Source organism: Natrix helvetica, assembly GCF_964273705.1.
Source record: "Natrix helvetica genome assembly, chromosome: 1".
NCBI lineage: Eukaryota > Metazoa > Chordata > Lepidosauria > Squamata > Natricidae > Natrix > Natrix helvetica.
Window position 1 is genome coordinate 324,389,685 of NC_138548.1, and position 27,212 is coordinate 324,416,896.

Here is a 27,212-nt window from a genome sequence, read left to right on the forward strand (position 1 = left end):
TGGATGGCGGGAGGGAGCATTCCGGTACTGTCCCAATGGATGAACGGGTTCTAAAAGGTACAGTAAATTTGACGAACCCCTTCTGGCATACTGGTGCGAACTGGGAGCAACCCACCCCTGGTCCAAAGACATCTCTATGGTCATATGGCTGGCATAACAAAACCCCAAAGTGCGGGAAAGACTGAAGTCCAAATCAACTCAGAAGGATGTTCCATGTTGTTTCCACAGAAGATAGCAGGAAAGAAACCGGAAGGAAATTACATTTTTTAAATTGCCTGCCCTCAAATTTAACAGTCATCCCCACCCCCCAGTGTATCTTCCCATTACTGTATTTTTTGAACTGTAAGACACAACTTTTTCCCCCAAAAAAGAGGGTGAAAATCTGGGTGCATCTTATATGCTCAATACAGCATTATTCCAATATCTCAGAGGTTGCCACAAAGAAGAGGGAGTCAAACTATTCTCCAAAGCACCTGAGGGTAGAACAAGAAGCAATGGGTGGAAACTAATCAAGGAGAGAAGCAACTTAGAACTGAGGAGAAATTTCCTGACAGTTAGAACAATTAATCAGTGGAACAGCTTGCCTCCAGAAGTTGTGAATGCCCCAACACTGGAAGTCTTTAAGAAGATGTTGGATAGCTATTTGTCTGAAACGGTATAGGGTTTCCTGCCTAGGCAGGGGGTTGGACTAGAAGACCTCCAAGGTCCCTTCCAACTCTACTATTGTATTGTATTTGTGTGCTAAATATATTTTTCTGACATTTCTAATTATGTGCTGTAATTAAAAGAAACTTCCAATGTGTGAAAAGTTTTTACCCTTACTGGAGGATAAAGCAAAAATAATATTCTATGTGCATGCTAGGGAAATCATTGCATGGAATTCAGATGGCATTATGATTAAGTTTGTTCTTATATTGTACAAATATAACTATCTTCACATTTGAATTGGGTCTTTGTGCCCCCATCTTTTCCAATGTTTCCCAAATAATCTCTTGCTCAGGTGATTTGACCCAGATTCTCTGCATTTTCTAGGATATTCATCCTAGCTCCCACCTTCTGTTGATAAGCAAAGCCAATTCAAACATTCAGGGAAATATTGCTTTCTACTCTTACAAGGGTAAGCAACAATAAGAAGAAATGTCAGGAAGACAGTTTTAGAAAGTGCACAGGAACAGAGCCTTTTCAGTAAAAGAGCCTTGGAAGGAACAAACAAATTTAAGGCAGAATCATACCTAGATTGGCTTGTTTTCCACTCTCCCCTTAAACTTATCTTTAGAGATAGGGAAAATCCTTGTTAAGTATGCATTGAACTTCTCTTTTCATCTTAAGCTGCCTATTATACTTCCATAGGAGCAAAGAGTTGGGGGAAACCTCCTACTCAATGCTAGCTCAGAGAGTACCAAGGACCCCGTCAATGCTAAACTCCAAATTGTAGACCCTTTAACAAATTCTGTTCGGCCCTATTTCATCCAGAAACCCCACTACATTCTTGTAGGATTAATTTTCCTGTAGAACATCTCTTATTTCAAGGGTAGCTCTTGACCTTCAGGCAAACAAAGATCATTATTCTATTTCCCAAACTGAGGGAGGATATGGAAAAGGTTTCTGGTGTAGTTTTGCTGTATTGGAAGAGAAACCCAGAGCCAAAATAAAAAGCCAACAGTTTCAAATAATTGTTAAACTACTTATTCCAATTTAAAATGTTTAAGGTCATTTCTTGAATGCCTTCCATAACCTATACTCTCCAGCATTTATCCCATCATGCTAACTGCTGATGTGCTACCAGCTGTTCTCCAACATATGAAACCTTTCAGGTTTTATTTAAAGATTTCACAATAGGCTCACTAAAAAGACAAGGTGCAAATTTTGTACTTTTAGGAATATCATTTTAGACTCTTTTAGAGCAAAAATGTAGGAGATCTTCAGGCTGAGCTTGAGAGAGGGATCAAATATTTCATCAGTCATGAGTCCTTTCATGCCCACAAGTGATCTAAGTCCAGTCCACCATGAATTCCTTATTTTACCAATAAATTGTTTTAACCATTGGTAGTTCAGATTCTTGTAAAGAGTTTAAGCTTGCAATAATTTTATTGCTGATGTAGTGTGGGGTTTTTACACCCATTTGAACTACCTGAATCTCCTGATTTCCCTGGCACTTAACAAAAGGTTGATGTAATGTGAAAAGTACAAAATTTGCACCTTGTCTTTTTAGTGAGCCTATTGTTCCATTTCTAAGTATGTCTCACCTGCAGTTAAGTTACATATTGGTGCTGAAGTTTAAAACAATGTCCAGCAATTGTATGGATTGTAGCATATTTAGAATATTTTCCATGTTCAAAAATACGGCTAGCCCAAAATTTTGGCTTCATAAAAATATGATAGACAGACCAAAATAGCAATTAGAAGTCATTATTGAGACAACAAAAAGAACAATTCATTTTTGATGTATCATCATACATTATTTGTAAATCTGCAGGGTCATGAAGAAAGCCAACAACTTTAAAAGATTCATTCATTTATTTGTTTTCAAGTCAGCAGAAAGAACAAGAGCTAATTTATGTTTACAGTGACTCAGTTTGATTATAAAGTCATAGCTCACCAGCTCTGAAATTGCATTTCTGAACTTCCCTGTTTCCATTCAATTAATTCCAAGTGATATTTGTCCAGAAAATGTAGAGCATGTTTCACTGCAATAGAGATAATGCTAAAACAAGCAATCTCCATTTAAAGCTCAGCCTTACCTCTGTCAGCATTCTTGCAAGAACATTACACCTTGGATTCTTCATTAATTCTGTTCTGCATTAGCCTAATGTAGAAGTAAGTAAAATGTTGTGAACCTAATATAAGAATGCAAACATCAAGTCTTTTATATTAGATAGTTTTTAAAAGATTATTTATCCTTTTCTCTCTCCCAAAATATTGCTTTTTCTAATGAGTATAGCTGTTTTCCCTCTTTTTCCACAGTGAACTATTGTGAAATGTCATTGATAAGTTTAGTTGTTGAACAGATCATACCTAAAATATGCTTTGTTGGAATAGTGGTGGCAAGGAATCATGCATTTTTTTTAAAAAAAAAGTAAGAGCTAATTTTCCCATAGCATCTGAAAAACACAAATCTATGGTTATCTGGGGTATAGATTTCATTGTTGTTGTTTTTTTGTATGTTGCATAGCAACCTACTGGCACCAAAGAAGTTTAGTTGTTGATCTGTGTCCAGAAAAGTGTGCCCTGTGGTAGGCAGCTATGATGAGTATTTGGAAACTATTTTGTCTATTCAGTCTGTTTAGATGTCAACAAAATCAACTTTGCCAAGTTCTTAACTGACTGGAATTAGCCTGCTTATTCACCCATTCTGTTAAAATTCTATGGTCCATAGGAGAATATCCCTGTGGCCAGAGGACTTTCTGGATTGCAAGCTTAACAGATGTTAGTGGCATCATCAGTTCCACAAGATACCAGTTTCAGTATATGCTACATATTAGTAAAACGCTTACAGATACACATACACAAGAAATCTCTTTTCAGTCGAAAGTACATTGAGAGTTTTTAACAGAATAATAGAGTTGCAAAAGATCTTGGGGGTCATCTATCCCAACCTCCTGCTCAAGCAGGAGACCCTACATCATTTCTGACAAATGGCAGTCCAATCGCTTCTTGAAAGTCTCAAGTGATGAAGCTCCCACAACTTCCGAGGGCAAGTTGTTCCCTTGGTTGATTGTTCTCACTGTCAGAAAGTTCCTCCACACTTCCAGATTGAATCTCTCCTTGGTCAGTTTCCATCCAGTATTCCTTGCTCTCTAACCAACTGTTGTTCTGGTGTGTCATTTATTATTATCTAATCACACGGTATAAACAATGACTCTAAATACAGAAAGGATGCATTATAAATAAGTTATAAAGAGCCATTATGTTAAAAGATGCCATCATTTATCTTGAAATTCTGAAGTTAATAAGAAGTTGTCAGATGCAGCTACATTTATTTCATGGTTCATTTTCAAAAGGAAGGTGGTTGAAACATTAAGCAGCACAGCAAGAAAAATCATATTCACTTTTGATTGGGGGGGGGGGGGATTCCCAACATTGGTTGTAAGATGACTGGCTATATAAATCATTGAAATAAATAAATAATTCTTATCAGGTTCCAATGAATATCCATACATTGCCACTATGAGACCAAGTAGATCACTAATTCTTTATTTATCAGATTTGTACGTTATCCATCTCACCAAAGGCAACTCAACAAAGCGTCTCACCAAAGCAACTCAACAAAAGCAAACAAAATGAGTGGCTTAAACCCACTGAATAAAATGCAGTATAAAACATTAGAACAATAAATAAAGATCTTAAATTTAAAAAAAACCAATTAAAATAAAATTAAGCAGGCTGGAGAGGGTGGGAGCAAAGTGTGCACAGGATGGAGGTGGATTGTTCTCTATCAGCCACCTGCAATCTGCTCCAACCCCATAGGTAGGACGAGGAAGAGGTGAACTGGTTTCTCAAATAGCCTAGACCATGCCATGAAAGGATTTAAAGGTGTAAAGCTGATCTTTGTAGGAGAAAGACTTCAAGTTGTTTACAACTTTAGAGATTAATATTTCCAAACATATCAGCTATTAGTGAAGTCCAATATTTTGTCTTTTCCAGATCAACCCCATTGCCTGGAAGCACGGGAACTCCTCCAAGAAGATTGCAGGCCATTTGGTTCTGATGAATTTTCAGTGTAAATGTGGAATAGACAGAAAATCACATTTTAATAGGTCTTTTGTTCTTGTTTAATTTTTTTACTATGTTATACTAAGCCACTGTTGAAAGTAGTGCAATATGCAAGTACTTTCAGATACCTTGCTGCTAGGTTTTCAATGGCCTCAGCTCCTAAAATATACATAGTCCGGCATATATACTACTACTACTACTACTACTACTACTACTAATAATAATAATAATAATAATAATAATAATAATAATAAACAACTTTTATTTCTAGACCGCACCCTTTCCTAGGCAGGACTCGGGGCGGTGTACAGTCATGTTAAAAACCATATACAAATACATAGACATAAACGTAGACGTAGACATAAACGTAGACGTAGACATAGACGGAGACGGAAGAGGTAAAAAATATACTGTACAATTCTTAGTTAAAATACAAATACAATTAAATTTCCCTTAAAAAATTCCCCAATAAAATATTTGCCAGGAGGTGGAAGATGGAACTATCAATCGGCTAAGCCAGCTAGTCGGAACAGGTGAGTCTTGAGCTTCTGTCGGAAGGAGCGGAGGTCATTAGTAGTTCTAATATTGGGAGGGAGGTCATTCCAGAGGGTTGGGCCCATAACAGAGAAGGCTCTACTCCTAGGCGCCACCCGCTGGCACTGCTTGGTGGATGGCACCTGGAGGAGTCCCTCTCTGTGAGAGCGGATAGGTCATAGAGATGTATGAGGTGAGACGCGGTCCCGCAGGTAACTAGGTCCCATGCCATGGAGCGCTTTGAAGATAGTAACCAACACCTTGAAACGCACCTGAAAAACCAAAGGCAGCCAGTGCAGCTCGCGCAGGAATGGTGTTATATGGGAGTATCTTGATCCTCCCATGATAACCCGCGCGGCCGCATTCTGAACCAGCTGTAGTCTTCGGGTGCATCTCAAGGGGAGCCCCATGTAGAGAGCATTGCAGTAGTCCAGACGAGACGTCACCAGCGCATGAGTGACTGTGCGTAGTGTTAGATCTGGGCAACGAGAGAACAGACTGCGGACACGAAGTGACTTAACAGCTCTTTATTAGTAGTAATAGTGATCCAGCTTGCTCTGTGGTCGGAGGGTTCCCCTTTTATAGGGATCGGGTATGCCCCTCGACCAATCAGAACGATACCTGTTTCCCGCTGTAGCAGCAGACCAGAGAGGAGACTTGCTACGATATATGTTAATATCTAACACGTAGGGCGTCCCGATCCAATAGGGGGCGCAATTGACGCACCAGGCGAACCTGGTGGAATGCCCCCCTCGCCACGGCTGTCAGATGGTCATCCATCGACATCCGGGCATCAAGGAGGACGCCCAGATTGCGCGCCCGTTCCACGGGGGGCAATAATTCGCCCCCTATGGCCAGTGATGGCGTCAACTGGTTAAATCGGGGCGCCGGTAGCCACAGCCACTCAGTCTTGGAAGGGTTAAGTTTAAGTCTGTTGTCCCCCATCCAGACCCGCACGGCTTCCAAACACCGGGACAACATTTCGACGGCCTCGTTGGGGTGGTTTGGGGTGGAAATGTACAGCTGTGTATCATCAGCGTACAGATGGTATCCAACCCCAAAACCACGGATGATCTCACCCAGCGGCTTCATGTATGTGTTGAACAGGAGGGGCGAGAGGACCGAACCCTGGGGCACCCCACAAGTGAGTGGCCTCAGGGTCGACCTCTGCTCCCCTGCCAACACACACTGTGTCCGGTCGGAGAGATAGGAGTGGAACCACTGCAGAACGGTGCCCCCACACCCATCTCTTCCAGCCGGCGCAATAGGATACCATGGTCGATTGTATTGAAAGCCGCTGATAGATCTAATAGGACCAGGATAGAGGAACAACCCCTATCTCTGGCCCTCCATAGATCATCTACCAACGCGACCAAGGCCGTCTCCGTGCTGTGACCGGGTCGAAAGCCGGACTGGCGCGGGTCAAGATAGACTGCTTCCTCCAGGTGACGTGGGAACTGTTGCGCCACCACACTCTCTACAACCTTCGCTAAAAAGGGAAGGTTGGAGACAGGACGGTAATTAGCTAGTTCCTCCGGATCCAGGGAAGGCCTCTTGAGCAGGGGCCTCACCACCGCCTCTTTCAAGGCGGCCAGCAAGGACCCCTCCTCCAGTGAAGCATTCACCAGACCCAGGAGCCAGCCTCGTGTAACCTTCCAGGATGCCAGTACAAGCCAGGAGGGACACGGGTCCAATAAACATGAGGTGGCTCGCAGTCGCCCACGTAACCTGTCCAAGTCCTCGGGGGCAACAGAGTCAAACTCCTCCCAGCATGGTGTCTCAAGACTTGCTTCCGACGTCTCCCCTGGTCCACTGAAGGACTAAAATAAGTAAAGAGGGCACCAACTAAGTTGCCATTGCCTCATTTAAAGAGTTATAGCCAATAGTGTTCATCAAAGCTACTAAAAGTGATCTCTGTCACAAGACCTACTTGAGCCTTTATTTGCTATGATGGATCTTGCAAACATATCAATACTATCAATACTAACTAGTTACTTTTTCAGAAGGAATGCAACCCCATCCATAACACACAGATGTTAAAGTTACCAGATCTAATCTACAAAAATGCAAACAAATCCTAATGGTTGCTGCAGTCAACATCTGATATCCCTGCAGATGCAGAAACAGCCATCCATATAACTGGTCTCTGTTTTCCATTCACTTTATATCTGTGTCCAGACACAAAACTGTAAAAAGAAATGGAGGTTAGTATGTCAATGGTTTTTTTTTTTCAGATGTGTGGGAAATTGCACAACATTTTGGTCCTTACTTCATATTATAAATTTATTTTTAGGAAGACGTTACTAGTTTGCAGTAGCAGCTCACATACCCATAGCTTTCAAAATAGGATGAAATTATTGCTGAGATATAGAAAATGAAAGAATGTGATACTTCTTGTTGTTAGTTGCGAAGTCGTGTCTGACCCATCACGACCCCATGGAAAACGTTCCTCCGGGCCTTCCTGTCCTCTACTTTCCCCTGGAGTCCATTTAAGTTCACGCTGACCACTTCAGTGACTCCACCCAGCCACCTCATTCTCTGTTGTCTCCTTCTTCTTTTGCCCTCAGTCGTTTCCAGCATTAGGCTCTTCTCCAATGAGTCAATATTATTCTAGGCCTCTCTTAAAAATGGAAGCCAATGAGATGTTTTTAGATCAGTCATCTTCTCTTGCTCTGCCTGAACCACTTCACAGCATTGCTGTGGATAAAATAAAAGGCAGTATTATATGCCACCTTAAACTCTATAAAATGAAGATGTAATATAAATCTTATTGTTAAAATTATGCTTTGACAGGAAATACAAAATAATGAATTAGAGGCTTACCAGTTCCCATCAATCTGTGGACCTCTTTAATTATCTCACATCAACTGATCTTTTCTTTTTGCTTTCCTGCTGTTCTTATATCACAAATATGTCTTCTTCAGTTTTTAGAATCTATTTTACATAGCTTTACATAGTTGTTCATCATTTAAAAAGGTAAAACAATTTTACCTGACAAGTAACCTAAGATCAGAATAACAGGATAACAGAGTTGGAAGAGGCCTTGAAGATCTTCTAGTCCACGGGTGTCAAACTCGTGATGTCACATTGCCGTCGCGTGACGTTTCACAATCTTTTTCCCCTTTGCGGAGCTGTAGTGGGTGTGGCCTGCGTTTGACATATCCAGCCTGCAGGCTGCCAGTTTGACACCCCTGTTTTAGACCTCCTGATCAAGCAGAACACCCTATACCATTTTAGACAAATGGTTGCCCAATCTCTTCTTAAAAACATCCAGTGGAACCTCTGGATGGAAGCAAGTCATTCCACTGATTAATTTTCTAACTGTCAGGAATTTTCTCCTTAGTTCTAGATTGGTTCTCTCCTTGATTAGTTTCCATCTTTTGCTTCTTCTCCTGCCTTCTAGTGCTTTGGACAATAGGTTAACCTCAGAGGTGTTATTCTACCGGTTCAGACCAGATCTCCTGAACCAGTAGCAGAAATCATGGGTAGCCCCACCCACTGCCCAAATGACATCCCATTTAGGCCCTTTTTCAGACAAAAGTGCAAACACAGGCCCAGAAGGCTTAGCACACTCTCACATTTGCCAACCGGTAGGGAAGATAAGTAAATAACACATGTAGTTGAACTCCTCTTCTTTGTGGCAGCCCCTTAGATATTGGAACACTGCTATCATATGACTCCTATTCCTTCTTTTCATCAAACTAGACATACCCAATTCCAGCAATTGTTCTTCATGTTTCACATATTTTCAATAGACTTAATTTTTCCTCAAATTGAGTACAATGAAAATAACTCTATATCCATCTATGACTTCACAAATGATTTTTGAGGGCTCCACATGCCTCAAAAATAATTTAAAGAGATGTTTTCAAATGCAGCATTTCTTTATTGTATCAACATCAATACCTTTTTCAGTTCAACCTTTTTAGCTATGAAAGCACGTGAACATTAAGCTAATTGCTTTTTAAAAATATGTCTTTTTAACCACATCTGAGCTGTGATAAAATTAATGGCCTTGAGACATTCCATAGATAAAAAATCTACTCATTCAGAAAGTAAGAAGAGACTACCATCTTCCTTAAATAATATAGTAAGCTAAATGTTTATACCGCATGGAACAAGAACTAGAAAAGCTAATTTAGCGAGATTTGTGCTTGTATACTTTTTTCTAAAATAGTATATTTTAATAAATTCCTTTTTGTTCACTAGGAAAAAATACTTTTATTGTCTACATATCACTTCCACAGCCTTGTAGTAAGGTGTTAAAAGTATTGTGCAAATAATTTACTGGTGCATTTGATATCACACCTGCAACTTTGTTAGCCATAGAAAGTCAGAGCTATTTCACTCACAATACTATATATTGCACATTATAGTCTGCCATATTACATTATTAAAATATAATTTTTCAATGGCTAACAAATGTTGCAGGTGTAGTGTCAGTGGCACTGGTTAATTATTTTCATGATAGTTTTAACACCTTATGATAAGACCACACTGGTTAGTTATTTTCAATGATGCACAAAGAAAAAAGAAAGGGAAACGGTATTCCAAATAAATTGCTATATTCCTGCCCTGTGATATTTAAGTTAAGCTGGCAGACTAGAAAGCAGAAGACCATGACTTCAAGTCTCAACTTATCCATGAAAGCCAGCCAGGTGATTTTGGGCCAGTACCTCTTTCTCAGCCCAATGTACCTTACAGAGTTGTTTTTGTGTGGAAAATAGGAGAAGAAAGGTATGTTAGATAAGTTCACCATCTTATTTATTAAAAACATTATAAAGGTGGGATACAAACAAGCAAACAAATAAATAAATAAATAAGAAAATACATTTTATTTTCAAAGTTAAAGTGATCTCAGAAATATTTGGTCTATGTTAAGATAATGACAAGACTTTGTTCCTTCAATGTCAGACCATACATAGAAATTATTGAAGGATTGTTATACTAGTTGTAAAATGATAGGAGACCACCATGCCGTAGGCCAGGGGTTTCAAATTCATGGCCCGCAGGCCAGATGAATCGCACACTGGCCACACATACCCCTGTTTAGCGAAGGGGGAAAAAGTTGTGATATGTCACGTGATGACCACATGATAACAACGTGACACTGCGAGTTTGACACTGTTGCCTTAGGCTCCTGAAGTAAGGCAGAATATACTTCAAGTAAATAAAAGGTGCCTTTAAGTAACTCAAAACTTAGGCCAACAGAACAGGTGATACAAAGGAAGGTAAAACAGTCTTTAGTAGTAACCTGCTTCAGGGAGTGGAAAAAGGTTGATTTGAGAAAGTTTTATCTTTATCCTTCCCAACTCTGCACTGTATTCTTCATCAAAGGAGGAATTTAGATGACTCTTTTGTCCCATTAAAATAATTTTCTTTCATTTCCTGAGCAATGAACCAGAAACTTTAAAAGAAAATCTACCAAACAGAATGGACAAATACAAACATGTATTTATCCCAATGTTTGTCCTGCAGGATTTCAGTTGGCAGAACATTAAATATTTGGAGTAGTCCAAAACCAAAGTGCTCCGAGTAAATAGCAAGTTTTTATCAGTCAAATGCAACACATTAAATTGTGCTGGGAGATAACAGAAATCCAAGATGGACTTGGGTGCTTTGTAGAATAAGCTCCTGGCAATTCAACCATCAGGATGCGTGTTACAAGGTCTTCACCAGTAGAAGCTTCTAGGACAAGCTCTCAAGGAGAGAATTACAATAAGTATAGGGCAATTCACAGCATTTAGCAAATTCACAGATGTGGAGCTGCTGTATTTTAATCCTTTAAGATTACTATGTTTAAATAAAAACAACTAAGACTACTGTATTAAAATCTGAAAGGATAGCACATAACGTAGAGTGGTATTTATAGCTAGAAATTGCCTTCAATAGATTAGCTTTTATGATACTCTGAAGATTTCTTATTTGAATAGCAGTCTAAGGTGGCTATTCTCTAAACTAATTGGAGTCAGAAAGAGGAGAGTTTTGAATGTTTTGTGAAATAGAAATTATGCATACACCTCAGAAATTTGGGTAAGATGTTGCCTTGTACATCAGTGTGAGACAATGTAATTGGGTAAAAGCCTGTAAGGAAGTAGAAAAATCTCATTTTTTGTCTACTGTAAGGGGGGAAAGCTCATAGTGAAAATAGAAACTTTAAAGTTAAATAATTATAATTTAACAAAGTTGGAAGGGACCTTGGAGGTCTTCTAGTCCAACCCCCCCCCCCCCTTTTAGGCAGGAAATACTACACCACTTCAGACAAATGGTTATCTAATCTCTTCTTAAAAACTTCCAGTGTTGGAACATTCACAACTTCTGAAGGCAAGTTGTTCCACTGATTCTATCTGTTCTAACTGTCAGGAAATTTATCCTCAGTTCTAAGTTGTTTCTTTCCTTGATTAGTTTCCACCCATTGCTTCTTGTCCTACCCTCAGGTGCTTTGAATAGCTTGACTCCCTCTTTTTTGTAACAACCCCTGAGATATTGGTACACTGCTATCATGTCTCCCCTAGCCCTTCTTTTCTAACCTTATGTGTGGAGAGAGAGAAAAAGAGTTAAATAGGGACTTTTAAAACAGTATACAATTGGGGTTTCAAATGCAAAGCAAAGATGCCTACATAAATGAATTTTGTTTCTATTTCTGCAGAGCAGTGATGTCTGTATTTGCATAGTGGGAAGAGAAACCCTAGTCCCTCCTTGAGCTTGCTATTATGGAATTCTCTGTAATTTAAACCAAAGAGTGGGCAGGAGTAAGACAAAAAGCCCTGGAGAAAATTAAGTCTACATTACAGTAGATTTCTAAATTATCTTGACAATTCTTTTGGAGACCTATGGAATAGAAATGGTGTCAGAGAAAAGCTACTACCTCAAAAGCCTTCCTCCCTTCCTTCCTTCCTTCCTTCCTTCCTTCCTTCCTTCCTTCCTTCCTTCCTTCCTTCCTTCCTTCCTTCCTTCCTTCCTCTCAATACAGAAGAATAGAATGCACAGAATTGTTCCAGGGACTTTTTTATTCAAACATATAACTAGACTGTAGAAGGTCTAGAACTTGACTAAATCTTCCCAAAGGTTCTGGAGTCACAAATTCTAGAGTTTGCTTCAGATAAAAGAAAGAAAAAGAAAGAAAGAAAGACAGGAAGGAAGGAAGGAAGGAAGGAAGGAAGGAAGGAAGGAGAAAGAAGGGAGGGAGAGGGGGAGGGAGAGAGAGAAACAGTAAGAAAGAAAGAAAAAAAAAGAAAGAAAAAGAGAAAGTTGTTGTCACAACTCTAAGTGCTGCATCTATTGCTGTTTTTATCTAGCCACTAAGGAAAGGCTGAAGAATGAACAAACAACTTAGGAAAAAAGACTACTCCCCAAATGAGGGTGTACATAGGAAGGAAACGAAGAGGTTCCCTTTGATTTTTTTTTTTTTTTTGAAGTAAGGAAAATTGCAGGACTATGCATAGAGAAGAAACTGGGAGTTCCATAGATGGTTTCACCTACAAGGTCATTTCATTCTAACAGCAGCAAATTCTTCTAATGGAATTATGTTAAATGCCACAATATTATAGTAAGGTCACTGTTATTATATTTATCTTTACCTTATTCAAATTCTGAAAATAGCCGCAAGACAAAAGCAAGCTTCTTATCTCAGCCATTGTGTGCCTCCAAGAGCCTAAGGAAGTGGAATAAATTTACCATGATATCAAACTTTTCTTATTTCAAGCGTTCTTCCTATCTATCTGTGCCTCTCTATCTAATCTGCTAAAAATCCAGGATGAATCTTTTATTTAAAAAACCCCTCCAATCTATCCAGTTGTGAAAATTCTAATCATTTTGCTACTATCTCTAAGTTTTAGAAAAGTAAACAAAAACATTTTGCATATTCTTGTTCTAAATCTTCAGATCTGCACTGGCTTACATTTGAGGAAGGTTTTAATGACATTAAAAAAAACTAAAATATTACTGAAAAACACTAAGAAAAAAGGAAAAAGGTAAGAAAACATATGAGCATCTCACTTAAATGTTTTTAATCTCCTCCTCCTCCTCCACTTCCTCCTCCTCCTCTCCTACTTCTCCTCCTTCCCTACTAACTGTGTTGCTTGAGACATCTCTTACCTCCACATATATATTATCATTATCTTTTAAATGCAAATGCCCAGAACTAGATTGCAATGCTCAGGAAAAATTAGACATGGGTTCCAAACTATATAGTACTTTCAAATATACCAATCAGATTCTTTAGAATTTTAATTCGGAATAGTGGATTTTTTCTAAGAAAGAAAGAAATGGGTAGACATTCATTTTTTCCCCCCTTTGGCATCTCATAAACCTCTCCAGACCTTGACATGGTAGAAAGTTCATAACAGGAGAATTCTAATTTCAACTGACAAATGCTCATAAAAACCAAGCAAAACAGCCATTAATTCATTCCCTGGACAGTATGACTCAGACTTTAGGAAAAGACAAAGGCAAGCAAACAAAATGTAGAATAGGCTGAAGTCTTATACTGTTTAACATTCATTAAGGCTTTCATTAGATCTAATAAATAATTTAAAACATATCAAGTTGAAGTAATTGATTTGAAGTTGTTTAGTAAGTCGCTGCATATAGCTGTTTATTTCTTACTTTTACGGAGGGGAAAAATAATAAATGATCTACTGTTCCAAAACGTACTTGGGAGACTTATAATCACATATAGTGTAACTCCTTGCATACTTTAGTAACACTATTAATTGTAAGAATCCCATTCATTGGTAATATGAAGACATGCAGTTATAATGTGTTTTCAAAATGAATAGTCTATAATTCTAAAGTTTTGCTATAGGAGAAATTTCTTAATTATTCATGTAGTATTTTTATGTATATTATTAATATTAATACTCAATTTACATATTTTATTGGCAGAATGAATGATAGAGTGAGCTATCATCTTGACAGATTTTCAAGTGCACATTCAGTGTAATTTAATAAATTATTTTTAGTATTTAGTAAATATACTGCCTATTCCTTAGTCCTGTGGTAATAACAAATTCAAATGTTCTCTTAACAATTGCTGCATAGGCAAAATGGAATTACAAGAAAACAAGAAGAAAGAATCAACCAGGGATGTGGCGCTGGCGTTGGCACTCCGACCCACGTGCTTTCCTCAACAGCTGCCTGTGGCCTCAAGGAGCCTGAGCGAAGCCCTGGACACCAGGAGAGCCAAGGGTGAGAACGCCAATTAAAAACAATATTTTTGACTCACCAGCCTGCTCTGCATGATTACTTTCCTTATTTCCTTATTTTCCTTATTAAAAGAACTCTTGGGAGTCCAAGGAATTTATCTCAGAACTGGAAAAACTCTAAGCGCGTCCACTGGGCTAGCTGAATTGGAAAAAAACTGAAGATAATCGACACCAGAGGTGTGGCTTAAAGTTTCAATTCAGTTCTGGGCAGATTGGCTGTATTTAACCCTTCCTTGGACTCTCCAGAGCAGCGCCCTGGAAAACAAGAAGAAAGAATCAACCAGGGACGTGCGATCAGGGGAGGCAGGGGAGGCAGAGCCTCACCTCTCTTCATGAAATAATAGTATATAATATTATATACATCCGTCCGTCCGCACGAAGGCACAAATGCGACTGGGGAACGATGAGAACCTTCCTGCCTCTGCTGGATTTCGCGCGCTGGGTTGCCTTCGTCATCCGGGAGCGCCGACAACATTTCTGCCTCTGCCCTCTGCAGCTCCCGGGCGCGGCCGGACGGATGTAGCCACAGCGACACCGAGGCGGTCCGAGGCAGCCTGATCCTTGGTCACTTGCCCGCTGGACTGCCTCGGTGCCATTCTGGCTACCTCCGTCCCGGCACGCCCGGGATCTGCAGAGGGCGGAGGCAGAAATGTTGTGTTGTCGGCGCTCCTGGATGACGAAGGCACGAAAGCGACTGGGGAACGATGAGAACCTTCCCACCTCTGCTGGATTTCGCGTGTTCCTCGCGACTACATATTGCAGTCGCGAGGAGTGCGCAAAGTCCAGCAGAGGCAGGAAGGTTCTCGTCGTTCCCCAGTCGCTTTCGAGGACTGCGGAGCGCGAGCCGGCGGAGCACGTTCAGGAAGGCGGGGAATGGGATCACATGTGCTGGAGGCTGAGGCAGCCTGAGCCTCCAGCACACGTGGTCCCATTCCCCGCCTTCCTGATGATGTCACCAGCCTCACCAGCCATAAACCTCACCGCACGTCACTGGAATCAACTAGGAATAACATGATGTGTTTGTATGTGTATCTACATCTGACGCATTATTAGAGTGTTGAGGGGACTAAGGGAAACAGAAGTCAAACCAGACCATCAAATGACTTGTGAGGACTGAGCAGGTAAAATGATTATAGAATAATAGATGTTTACAAGCGGAAGACAGGAGAGTTGATATGTGTGAAACAGTGGTGGGATTAAAAAAAAATTACTACCGGTTCTGTGTTCACAGTGTGGCTTGGTGGGCATGGCTTGGTGGGTGTGGCAGGGGAAGGGTACTGTAAAATCTCCATTTCCACCCCATTCCTGGGGAAGGTTACTGCAAAAAACCCATTTCTTCCTGATCAGCTGCGACTCGGGAGGCAAATAATAGATGGGGGCGGGGCCAGTCAAAGGTGGTATTTACCGGTTCCCGGTGGTATTTACCAGTTTATTCAAAATTTTCATTACCGGTTCTCCAGAACTGGTCAGAACTTGCTGAATACTACCTCTGGTGTGAAATGAAGTAAAAGTATCCTGAAATAAAGCATTCAGCTATAATTCTGGATCAAAAATTAACCAATGCAACAGCTTACCTTCAGAAATTGTGGGTGCTCCATCATTAGTTTTTAAGAAGAGACTAGATAGTTACTTAACTGAAATGGTATAGGTTCTCCTGCTTGAGCCGGGGTCTGAACTAGAAGACCTCCAAGGTCCCTTCCAGATCTATTTTATTCTAATTCTAATGTTGTTGGTTTTGATTTTCATTTAGAAGCGTGAACATAAGCAGGAGGAAAGAACTGCATCATCAAAAACTCAATCCAGCAATGGCAACCAACAGGCCTTTTGATTAGGGCCAATGCTGACAATGTTCACAGTTATATCTGAACATTCCATAATCAGAGTATCAAATGTGAAGAATGTACATATTTCTTTATGGTTTAGAAAATAATGTTTTTTTTAAAAGAAAAAGTTTGATACACTTTAACCAATAAGGTTGATTGGCTAAACTTATAATTTAACACTATGCTATCAGGTGTGTGTTTTAGCCATTTGACAAGGGGCTCAGAAAAAGGGGGAGGAAAAAATTATAAACAAAGAGAAAAACATTAAACTTCTCTTCAGAAGCATGTCTCCTAGTGCTAAATTAGACCTGCTTTGAAGTAAGTCTTCATGGAACATACCCTCTCGGAAACCTAGACACCATATCTCTGAAATCACCTGTACATAATCTAAATGTGCCATGGACTTATTTCCAAGAGAAAAAAAACCCCACAAAACACTTTTTTCCACTCAAGATTTCGCTGATGACCTCTGACTCCAATTTATTCACCTTTGGTAATGCAATTTCTCAGTGAGTTCAGGAAGGAAAAACAAAGAAATAATGTGCTAGATCGATACGCTTAGCTCACCTTAAATAGACATACTCTATATAACCTCACACCAAAATTCTGATATCATTATCCCTATGGCCCTATTGCCCTCAGCTGCAACCAGTTATCCTTGCCTAGCCCAGTTGGTGTGGACTGAATTAAAGATGCTTCTTTCCACCATTGTATGTGATGGTTTTTTATTGAAATAGCACTGTACATCTTTCAAAGTACAGTAAGATCTCCATCTGGGGCCAGACATTTGTAATCATTCAAAATCAGGGCAAGTTTTTTTCTCCTGTTGCAGGGGTGGGGGTGGGGAATCCTATATTACTGAAATCTAACTAAATGTCTACAAGAACATGAACCTATTTGAAAATGGGTGGAAAGGGGCACAGAGAAAAGCAAATAATTGATGATAAATCTCCCTATTTAAACTGTTATGACTGTTTGAAGGACTATTAGCTCCCTCTAGTGATATCTGCTAAATTTGTAATTCCATGACAGAAGAAAATCTGGAACTTATGTATAAGAATGGAGTGAATTTATAACTTTCATATCTAATTTATGGCTTTACTTACATTAAAAATCTAGATTTGGGCAAATAAAAGCAACCAGACAACTCAGGACCCAGCTATATTTCAACGATATTTCCTTACCTAAACAGAGAAACTGATTGATCCCCAATGGGCAAAAAAGAAGCAAGAGTGATTTCTGACTTCCTGCCAGCTTCCCCATTGCTTGTGAGAAGCTGGCAATGAGCATTGGAAATCACTCCTCCTCCTCCATGGAAGTCCCTGCAATTATTCTGGGAGTAGGCAAAAGAAGGCACAATGGCCTAGTGGTTAAGATGCATTGACCAGAAAATTAACGGTTCGAGACCCAAGCACCATGTGATGGGGTGAGCTTCCATTACTTGCCCCAGCTCCTACCCACTTAGTAAAAGATAAATTCAACACAAAAAATAGTTCGGCATGAAAGTGATTGCCTGTGAAGGCTCCTGGATTGGGACTGAAAGGCAAAAGTGGAGCAGTATGCTCTGTTCCATAATTGGGTAGACCAGGTTGCCCTGATGAAAAAACACTTTACCCATCTAGTAGTTTGAAAACATGCAAATGCAAGTAGATAAATAGGTACTTCTTCAGTGCGAAAGTAACAGCATTCCATGCACCTTGGTATGTAGACACAGTGGCCACATGACCATGGAAATATCATTAGATGATGCTGAGCCTCTCAGCTAAGAAATGAAGATGAGCACCACTCCCTAGAGTTGGACATGAATGGACAAGGGAAACCTTTACCTTTTTTGGGGGGGGGACAAAGGCAGGTGGAGACCATGAGGAAAATTTCACCCTATTCCCTACCCTGCCACATCTTCAAGAGCACCTTCCCTCCACGGAAGAAGATGGCCAGAACCTGTTAGCCAGTCTTACCACACCAGCAATTATTGAGTCATTGGGAACCCTTTGTTCTCAAATGCAAACATTTTCAGGAATATATTAATATTTTCCAAGGGATATAATAAATTGTACCACACTTGATTTCATTTGTCATGTTTGACAATGGCTATTACAGTGAAAACCATGTAAGGACCTTCTGGCATTCTCCCCCCCCCCAACCGCCTCCCCCCCCTCCCCCAATCAATTGATGTGAGTCTTGCTGGAGTTGCAGTCTCTGGCCCAGGACACTTGATTTATGATCTTTTGATGAGCATAACTCTGTTTGATTGCCTTGGCTTTTGATTTTACTCATGAAACCGTACTTGTCCGGTCACTGGATGATCCTCTTGTGGGTCAAATTAATATAATTTTATGAGCCTGCTTTGTATTTGGTTCAGTGGTGGGTTTCGGATCCCGTTGCAACCGGTACAGTTGCAACGGGGCCCGTGTCCTCCACATGAATGCTCATGGTGTGTGCACATTCATCTTACCATCCAGCGATGCCTTTGCAAGCCTCCATGATGCTGTAGCTGTTCAGCGGAGCATTGCGCAGACGCTGTACATGCCATGCCTGTGTGCGGAAGCATCAAAGGGTTTAAAGACAGGTAAAGAGTGCGGGCGGGTTGGCCCTCCGGAGCACTGTACCAGAACGGGACCACCTGCAGCCCACCACTGATTTGGTTACACTTTCCAAGGCAAATCCCTAACAATTCTGTTATAGCAAAAGCACTTAGGCTTATATACCACTTCATAGTGCTTTTACAGCCCTCTCTAAGTTGTTTACAGAGTCAGCATCTTGCCCCCAACAATCTGGGTCCTTATTTTACCCACCTCAGAAGGATAGAAGGCTGAGTAAACCTTGAGCCAGTGAACTGCAGCTAGCAGTCACCTGAAGTAGCCTGCAGTACTCCACTCTAGCCACTGTGCTACCTCGGCTCTTTATGGGACCCTATAGTAGCACATTTACTCAAAGCTTCTGCAGGAGCATTTTTTACAATTATATGGAGTGGGGAAGGAGGGAGAAAAAGAGATATACATATTATTTTAATATTTCTTTTTATTTATTTTGAAGTTCCAATGTTTTAAAGTAGAGTGAGAAGCCTTTAGTCCTCTAGAAATCATTGAACTATAACACTTAGAATCCTTCCTTCTCTATAGACCATATTAATGGAATAGCTGGCAGGTGTAGTTAGCAACAGGTTTTCCATGCCTACTGAAAACAGCTTGAAAAGGTGAGAAGAAGGAAGAGGTGGGGATGTTCCTGCATAAATTGATGCAATGAAAATATGTAGTAAAATCTTAGCCAATAATAAACTAATATCTTTTTTAAAAAAAAAACTGCAAATGAATTATACATGTAGGCTTAACATGTGATAGTATACTGCATCTAATATAATTAAATATATATTTTTAATGTTAAACATCTGAGTATACTGCAACCCTCTTTCACTGTTCACAAAATTCAACCTCTACAAACTGAGAGTGGGGGAAAAGAAAGAAAGAAAGGGGATAATAAGGGGAGAAAATTTCTGTTCCAGTGGTTCTGTTTCAGTGGTTCTCAACCTATGGTCTGCAGACCCCTGGGGAGACTGCAATGTCAAGAGGGTCCATGAAGATTTGAAGAAAGAGCTGAGGTGGTGCAAGAAAGAGGAAGTGCTGGTTAGAGTGCAGTACTGCAGGCTACTTCAGCTAACTGCTAGCTGCATTTCAGCAGTTCAAATCTCACCAGCTCAAGGTTGACTCAGCCTTCCATCCTTCCGAGGTGGGTAAAATGAGGACCCAGATTGTTGGGGACAATATGCTGACTCTGTAAACTGCTTAGGGCTGTAAAAGCACTGTGATGTATAAGTCTAAGTGCTATTACTATTGCTATTATGATGTAAATCTTGAGTTGAATCTTAGGGGTCTGTGGCACAAAATGTATTTGAAGGGGGCCTATGGTGAAGAAAAAGTTGAGAACCATTCAGCTAATCCATTATTCTAATTTGAATTTACATAGCTATGTAGTTATGCTTTATTTTACTTATTTATTAAATTTGCATGCTATCTCACTATCGGTGAGTGAGATAAGCGACTCCTGGCGGCTTATAGTATCATCAAAGTAAAATAACCAATTAAAATAGGAAATTTAAAACATTAAGCCTTGAAACTGAAGAGTTAACAATAAATATTAAATGAACGGATTTGTGGATATAAATGTGCATAAAGTATCACGGTCTGTTTCACTTCAGTTATGTTTCTTTTGATTCTGAAACTTCTGTTCCAGAAACTCTTCACCGTTCCATGTAATGGATGGAGTAAGTCTAGCAAGTTCTCTCATAATCTCCAAAATCACTGGATTTAACACAATCATACAAATACCCAATCGTTTGCAGAAAAATGTAATATCTGCCATAAAGCAGAAGGTACTGTGGCTGGAAATGACAAGGCAGTCTATTTCAAAACAACAACAACAAAAACAAAAACAACAACAACAATAGTAAAGGTTCTTTAAAAACAGCTTTTTAAATTAAGTACATATTAAGGAGCCCAGCAATAGTAAGCCATTGATTAAATTTGACATATTTAATTCCCTCACAAAACTCCAATTCATCCAAACATTCTATTTCATTCTTGGAATGAATGGAATCAAAACAAAAGATTTGTGGCTATTTGATCCCTCCATGCCTGACTTTGGGGGAAAATGCTGCATGGTAAGCAGAGATCAATTCAGATCAGGTAGCCTTTGGGGCAACTCAAAATGGGTGGCTAGAATTAGGTTTAAGATGCGGATTGGGACTTTGAGCCTTGGGTCAACTGATCACACAACACTTATTTTTTGTGGGTTTTAGAGACACCCTGTCCAAATATGCATAAGTATTATGCAGCTGAACAACAATCTAGTTTACTAAAGTGAGCTTTTAGGCTTGTGATCATTGCTAAATCTATCTTGAGCAAATTTATTGATTGCCAAGCACTTGCAGATACACAGTTCTGTTATGTTTACAGTGCCTTTTCCGTAAACACACAAGCATCATTTAGCTGAAAAGCACCTCATTTGTTAAAACGAACATTTATGTCATGAATCATTGCTAAAATTGCTTTGAGCTTTATGAACTAACTGCTGATTAGAATCCCTATACCTTTATCCCCTTTACACTTCAGTCTAATTATATATGGGATTATTTATCCATGACCTTCAAAATAGCTTTTTCAAGTTTGTTTTTCCCCCATTTCATCTTCAGTTATTGTAAGCTCCTCGCACAGGGACATTAGCAAGTACACAGACACACAGGTCTTTCAGGGTCAAATGGAGTTGGGGAGGTTATGTTTTACCCAGGGGAAGTCAGTAATTAGACAGTGGACTAGAGTTTAAAAGCAAAAAAAAAAGGTGGTGTTTGATTACAAAATAATTAAATCATATTAGTATGCAAGATTGTTTCGGAAATGAAAATATGATAACGTGACAATATCTGGGATATATACTTTGCAGGAGAAGAAAAGGACAGTTGAAGGTAGAAAAAGAAGAAAAACAGGTAGCAGACTTATGTGCAAATCCTACTTAAGTTAGCAAGGGAACAAGATAGCAAAGAGCATTAAGAAAGGAATCCAGGCAAGGCAGAGGAAAAAGGGAGATTACCTCTCCCACAAAAGAATTGAGGCAGGCTAGAGATAATTCTCTACTCTTCTTGTGCTATGAACAGTGAAATTGTCCTTAGCGTCAGGACACCATAGTTCATTCTGTGCTGGAGTTTAGTCTCAATGAAGAGTTCTTATGCTTGTTTGCAAGCTCGTTCTTTGATCAAGACTTGAAGTGAGAAGAAAGATATTGCCAAACAAGTAAGTTCTCATAGTTCCCTAACTACAATGAATGTAAGATAATTAAAACAGAGAAAAGGGAAAAACAAAAGGGAGCAAAGGAAGAGAAAGTGTTCAGCTAGGGATGGAAAAGCTGAACAACCATGTGAAGTTAGTTTGTTTTCAAAACTGAACACAGGATAAACATGGTCTTACCTGGAGGTTTCTCTTCTTGATTTGACTTTTGACAACAAAAATTAAATTGTGTCTCTATTCAGTGGTGGGATTCAGCTGGTTCAGGCAGGTTTGGGTGAACCGGTTGTTAAATTGTTGGCTGCCCTGGCCCCTTCCTGCCCCACCCCTTCCAGGAGTCCCCATGCACCCCATGTTTGCTCCCAGGAGGTTGCAAGGAGACAGACTAGGCCCAAAATGGGGCGTGAATAGGTTCAGTGTCCCCCCATGTCCTGTTTCTGCTCCCAGGAGGCTGCAGGGAGACAGACTAGGCCCAAAATGGGCCAGAATTGTCCACATATTCTGATCTTGCACTATATCTGAGTTTTTCATGGCATCCAGCCATTATATTCTTTGACATCAAATCTACCCAACATAATTGCTTTTTTCCAATGGTTTCCCCCACATAATATGGTCAAAAGAAGTGAGATGCAGTTTTGCGACTTTTCCTTCCAGTGACATGTCTAGTGTGATGTGTTTCAGTAGTTGTTGTTGATCACCTTTGCTGCACCATAGCTCAAATGGGTCATTTTTTTTTCTGTCTTGCTGTTTTAAAGCCCAGATTTCACAACCATAAGTAAATATTGGGAACACAGTAGAGTAGACTAGCATACATAGGGTTACTATGCTTTTTCATATCAGGCTTACATTCATCATTGTTGTGGAACCCAGTGAAATCTCTCATTTTATTTCTGGGCTTTATTCACCACTTTGAGTGAACTGTGACCCTAGGAAAGTGATTTTTTCCACGTAGTCTTCTCTCTTCACCATCAATTTCTATTTTGATTCCTTGGCATGATCATGAGCTTCATCTTTTGATGTTCAGCAAGAGACCAAAACTCTCACTTTCTTCTTTGATTTTCTTTATCAGATGTTCCAGGCCTTCTTTGGTTTCTGAAAGGAGAGTTGTTATTCGCAACATATCAAATATTGTTGATAGTCTGTAGTGATTGTCAGTAACATCCAGGTCATGTTTGTTCCAAAGGTGGTTTTTCTGGAGGCAACTGGACTTTATTATTTTCTTTGAAGACATTTCACTTCTCATCCAAGAAGCTTCTTTAGCTCTGATAGGAAGTGGGGAATTCAAGGATTTATATTTGTTGCAGACATCTGGTCATTTGCATCCTTTTAGAGGGTCATTGAAGCACTTGGAGGTTTAGTTGTGTCCTCGGGGGCACTTGAATAGTGCTCCTAGTTTGTTTGTTTTGTTTTGTTTTTATTGGATTTATATGCCGCCCTTCTCCCAAAGGACTCAGGACGGTGTACAACATTAAAAAACACACATCCCAAAGTTAAAAAGAAATTAAATACATATATATAAAAAAACCATCCAAATTTATAGGACAATACATTTAAAAATGAGTTAAAATTAACAGGCCAGGCCGGCTTGCTGAAAAAACCAACTTTTTAGGGCGCGTCGGAAGGACCGGAGGTCAGGGATTATGCGAAGCTCCGGGGGCAGCTCATTCCAGAGGTACTAGTTCCTGTAGTCTGCAATTGCCAATGGTGGTGGTGGTGGTGGTGGTTAGGAATGGATTTCCAGAGGTGGGAAAATGTATTTTTTAAAATTGTGTAGAGTTCACTGAACTGACCACCATGATTTCCATTTCAAAACATATACCAAAACACATTATGCAACATGAAACAGTTTAAATATGTTTGCCTATTACATGCCCAGGTACTTTTTTGTTTATGCATCAGCTGTGTCTCCAAATGAACATTACTTAGAATATGCTCAAATCTATTCCTGGCATACAGTATATTCATAGAAGTAAATATTCAGTAGTTCTCTTTTGTGGAATAATGTTTCTATGTCAAATGAAGGCCAACAGATAAGGGAAAAAAGAAATATTCAGCAGCAATTGCTGGACTGCCTGGCAAGAATTGCTATAGCATCAGATGGTTCCAGCACTTATACATATGCATTGAATTAATGTATGCTTTTGCCTTATATGGTTAACCTTTATATATGTTTTTGCATGTGTCCTGGCACTTTATGTCTTATAAAGTGTTTCAAAATGCTGACTGGTCACTTCCCCATTATAGACTATCCTGACAGGCATACTGATTTATTAGCTTAGTCTCCTTGTACATGACCTGTCCATTTTCAGATAACTGAGAAGAGCTTATTATTTGTCCCTCCTCTTTGAATCACTTTTACTGCCTCATTGCAGGAAGATTTTAAATGTTACCTTTGCCTCTTGGAGTGGTTCCAGAAATAATCCTTCACATTGGGGTCATAACATTCGAATTGGCTATAGGGTATTCCAACTTGAATGGACATTTTTGATATAAAGTCATAATATGAAAAGCATCCCTGAGTGCTTTTTTTACAACAGGGAACACTCATGTTGTCTTTTATAGGCAACAACAGAAGGAGATTTGTATTTAGCTGAGCAAAGGACGCTGACACTCCTATCTCAAAAATTGCTGAACACCGTGAGATTGCTCTGATTGATATTTGACATGATTTACTGTCATCCAGATTATCTCGTTTTTGTCTTGCTAGCTGTCAGATTCTTCTGCATAGAACAATATAGCCCCAGGAGATTGAATGCTCATCTTTGGGAGTTATGCTCACCCTGTTCTCTACCCTGGCTGTAAGAAAAACTGTAAATATGCATAAATTTCTCCTGGTCCTAATTATGATGTAATTTTAGTGTTGATTTCCTTCCTTCCTTCCTTCCTTCCTTCCTTCCTTCCTTCCTTCCTTCCTTCCTTCCTCTTTCTTTCTTTTTTTCAACTTACAAATGAAAACAACAAAAGAAAATATCCATTGATAAAATTTAAAAACATTTTTAAAGTGATTATAACTGATTAACCCAAAAACACAATTGCAGGGGAGTGCCAACCAACAACTCACGACCCATATTTTAACATTACTTTTAAGTTGTGGCTTTTAAAAATTTTCTATATTCTTCTTTCTTGTGCTAACTGCCTCATGAGGACAAAAAAGTACCACCTATATCAATTAAATAAGTTGCTTTCAAAATATTAAAAACATGAAAAATGATGCAAATGAAATAAAATAAAACAAAACATATATGCGCATGGGTTTCCAAAGAGTGATATTTCAAGTTTGGGGTGACTATGTTTTTAGAGGCAAAAATCCTGTAAGCCCTGGAAAAATGGAAAATGTCCAGGCCCTGAAACTACCTGATTTCTGGATAGTGTCTGAGCTAACTGAATCAGTTGAAGCATCACAAATTTCTTATTATATTTTCCATCTGATATTTTTCAAATGCATGTGCCAAAGATCTCCCAAGCATTCAAGCCCATCAGAAAGAAGCAAGGCTTTTGTGCATGTCCACTGCTCCAATGTACAAGTAATACAGGGAACTATTATTTTTAACACTTGCATTCCATCTGTTTTCCAGTACAATAACCCAGATAATACCCTTTCCTCCAATGTATCCCTCAACAGTTGTCTTTTGAAGGAGGTTCGCTGAGAGAGTGACTGGCCCAAAGTCACTCTGGAGTCTCCATGAATTAAAGCTTCTCCTTAATTATTACAGACCACTGACACTCCTGCTATCTGTCCTTCGTGCATATCTAGAACATTTATTTTTCTTCCAATCAATCGTATCTGATTCTTGGGGATACCTGGACAAGTCCTTACAGTTTTCTTGGCAAGGCTTTTCAGAAGTGGTTTGCCATTGCCTACTTCCTAGGACTGAGGCAGGGTAAGTGGCCCAAGGTCATCCAGCTGGCTTTGTGTATAAAATCATGGTCTGATTGATTGTAGCCTGATGCTTTAACGGTACACCAAACTGTTTTTTACATGTAGAGTATTATTAACTATATAATTGCTAGACTGGCATGCTTCAAAAATGATTTGGAACAAATTCCGTGTTCTTCAGAGTATAAGACACACCTTTTTCCCTCAAAAAAAAAGAGGCTGAAAATCTGGGTGTGTCTTATACACTGAATACAGCATTTTTTGCCTCCAGAAGCTCTGCTCCTTTATCAAAATGGCCATGCAGAGCCTTATGGAGGCTTTCAGAGAGCTCCTGTGGGATGGGGAGAGCAGAAATGAGCGACAAATGGACCATGTTTTGCTCAATGTTGCCCCCCACCCCCCAGGAGCACTCTATAAGCCTTCTAAAGGCTATGCATGCAATTTTTGACAAAAACCAGGTCCATTTTCACGAAAAATGGGCCAATTTTTGCTCACCCCCCCAGGAGCCTCCTAGAGGCTTTTGAGGCCTCTTTTTAAAAAGAAAATGGGCCCGTTTTTGTGAAAAATTGGTTGCTTTGGGGAGATTTGCAGAGTGCAAAAACTTTTTTAAAAAATTTGCCTCTTCAAAACCTTGGTGCATCTTATACTCCAGTGCGTCTTATACTCTGAAAAATATGGTCCAACTTTGAGCACACTACTTTGCTGCAACTCCTTTCAGGCATCTGAGCGTAGAAAATTGTCATTGCTTTAACTTTAATGGGTGCCTCCTTAAAGCACTCTTTTTTTCAAACTGAAAAAACAAACCCACCCGGAATCGTTAGAAAAGCTGGGCTGCTTTATTGAATATCATAGAGTAGTGAGCTAAAGTCAGAATACCTGTAAATTCTACCAGGTGGTGAAGAATCATCAGCAAGATGTATAGTTTATAGTTTAAACAACAGTCAGTTTGCTTAAATCTGCCATGCAGAGTTTCTTTTCAATGCTGTTTAATTACTCAGAAGCCATCCTCCTCTTCATTCTTATTTTCAGCTTCTCACTGCCTTACATCCTTTGCAGCCTAAATCATTTCCATTCTGGTAGATTGGGCAGAAAGGGTATAGCTTTCCAAGGTCTTCTAACAGCAAAAGTCCCTGCCTTCTGGACATTCTGGTCTTGATAGGGTTACGAGATATTTGAACAGGCAAAGGAGGACATGAGCAATTAGAAAAGAGGACAACTGGGATGAAAGTAAGACATACTGTTTAACAACTTTCTTGGCATCTACAAAAAATTATGGAAAGAGAGA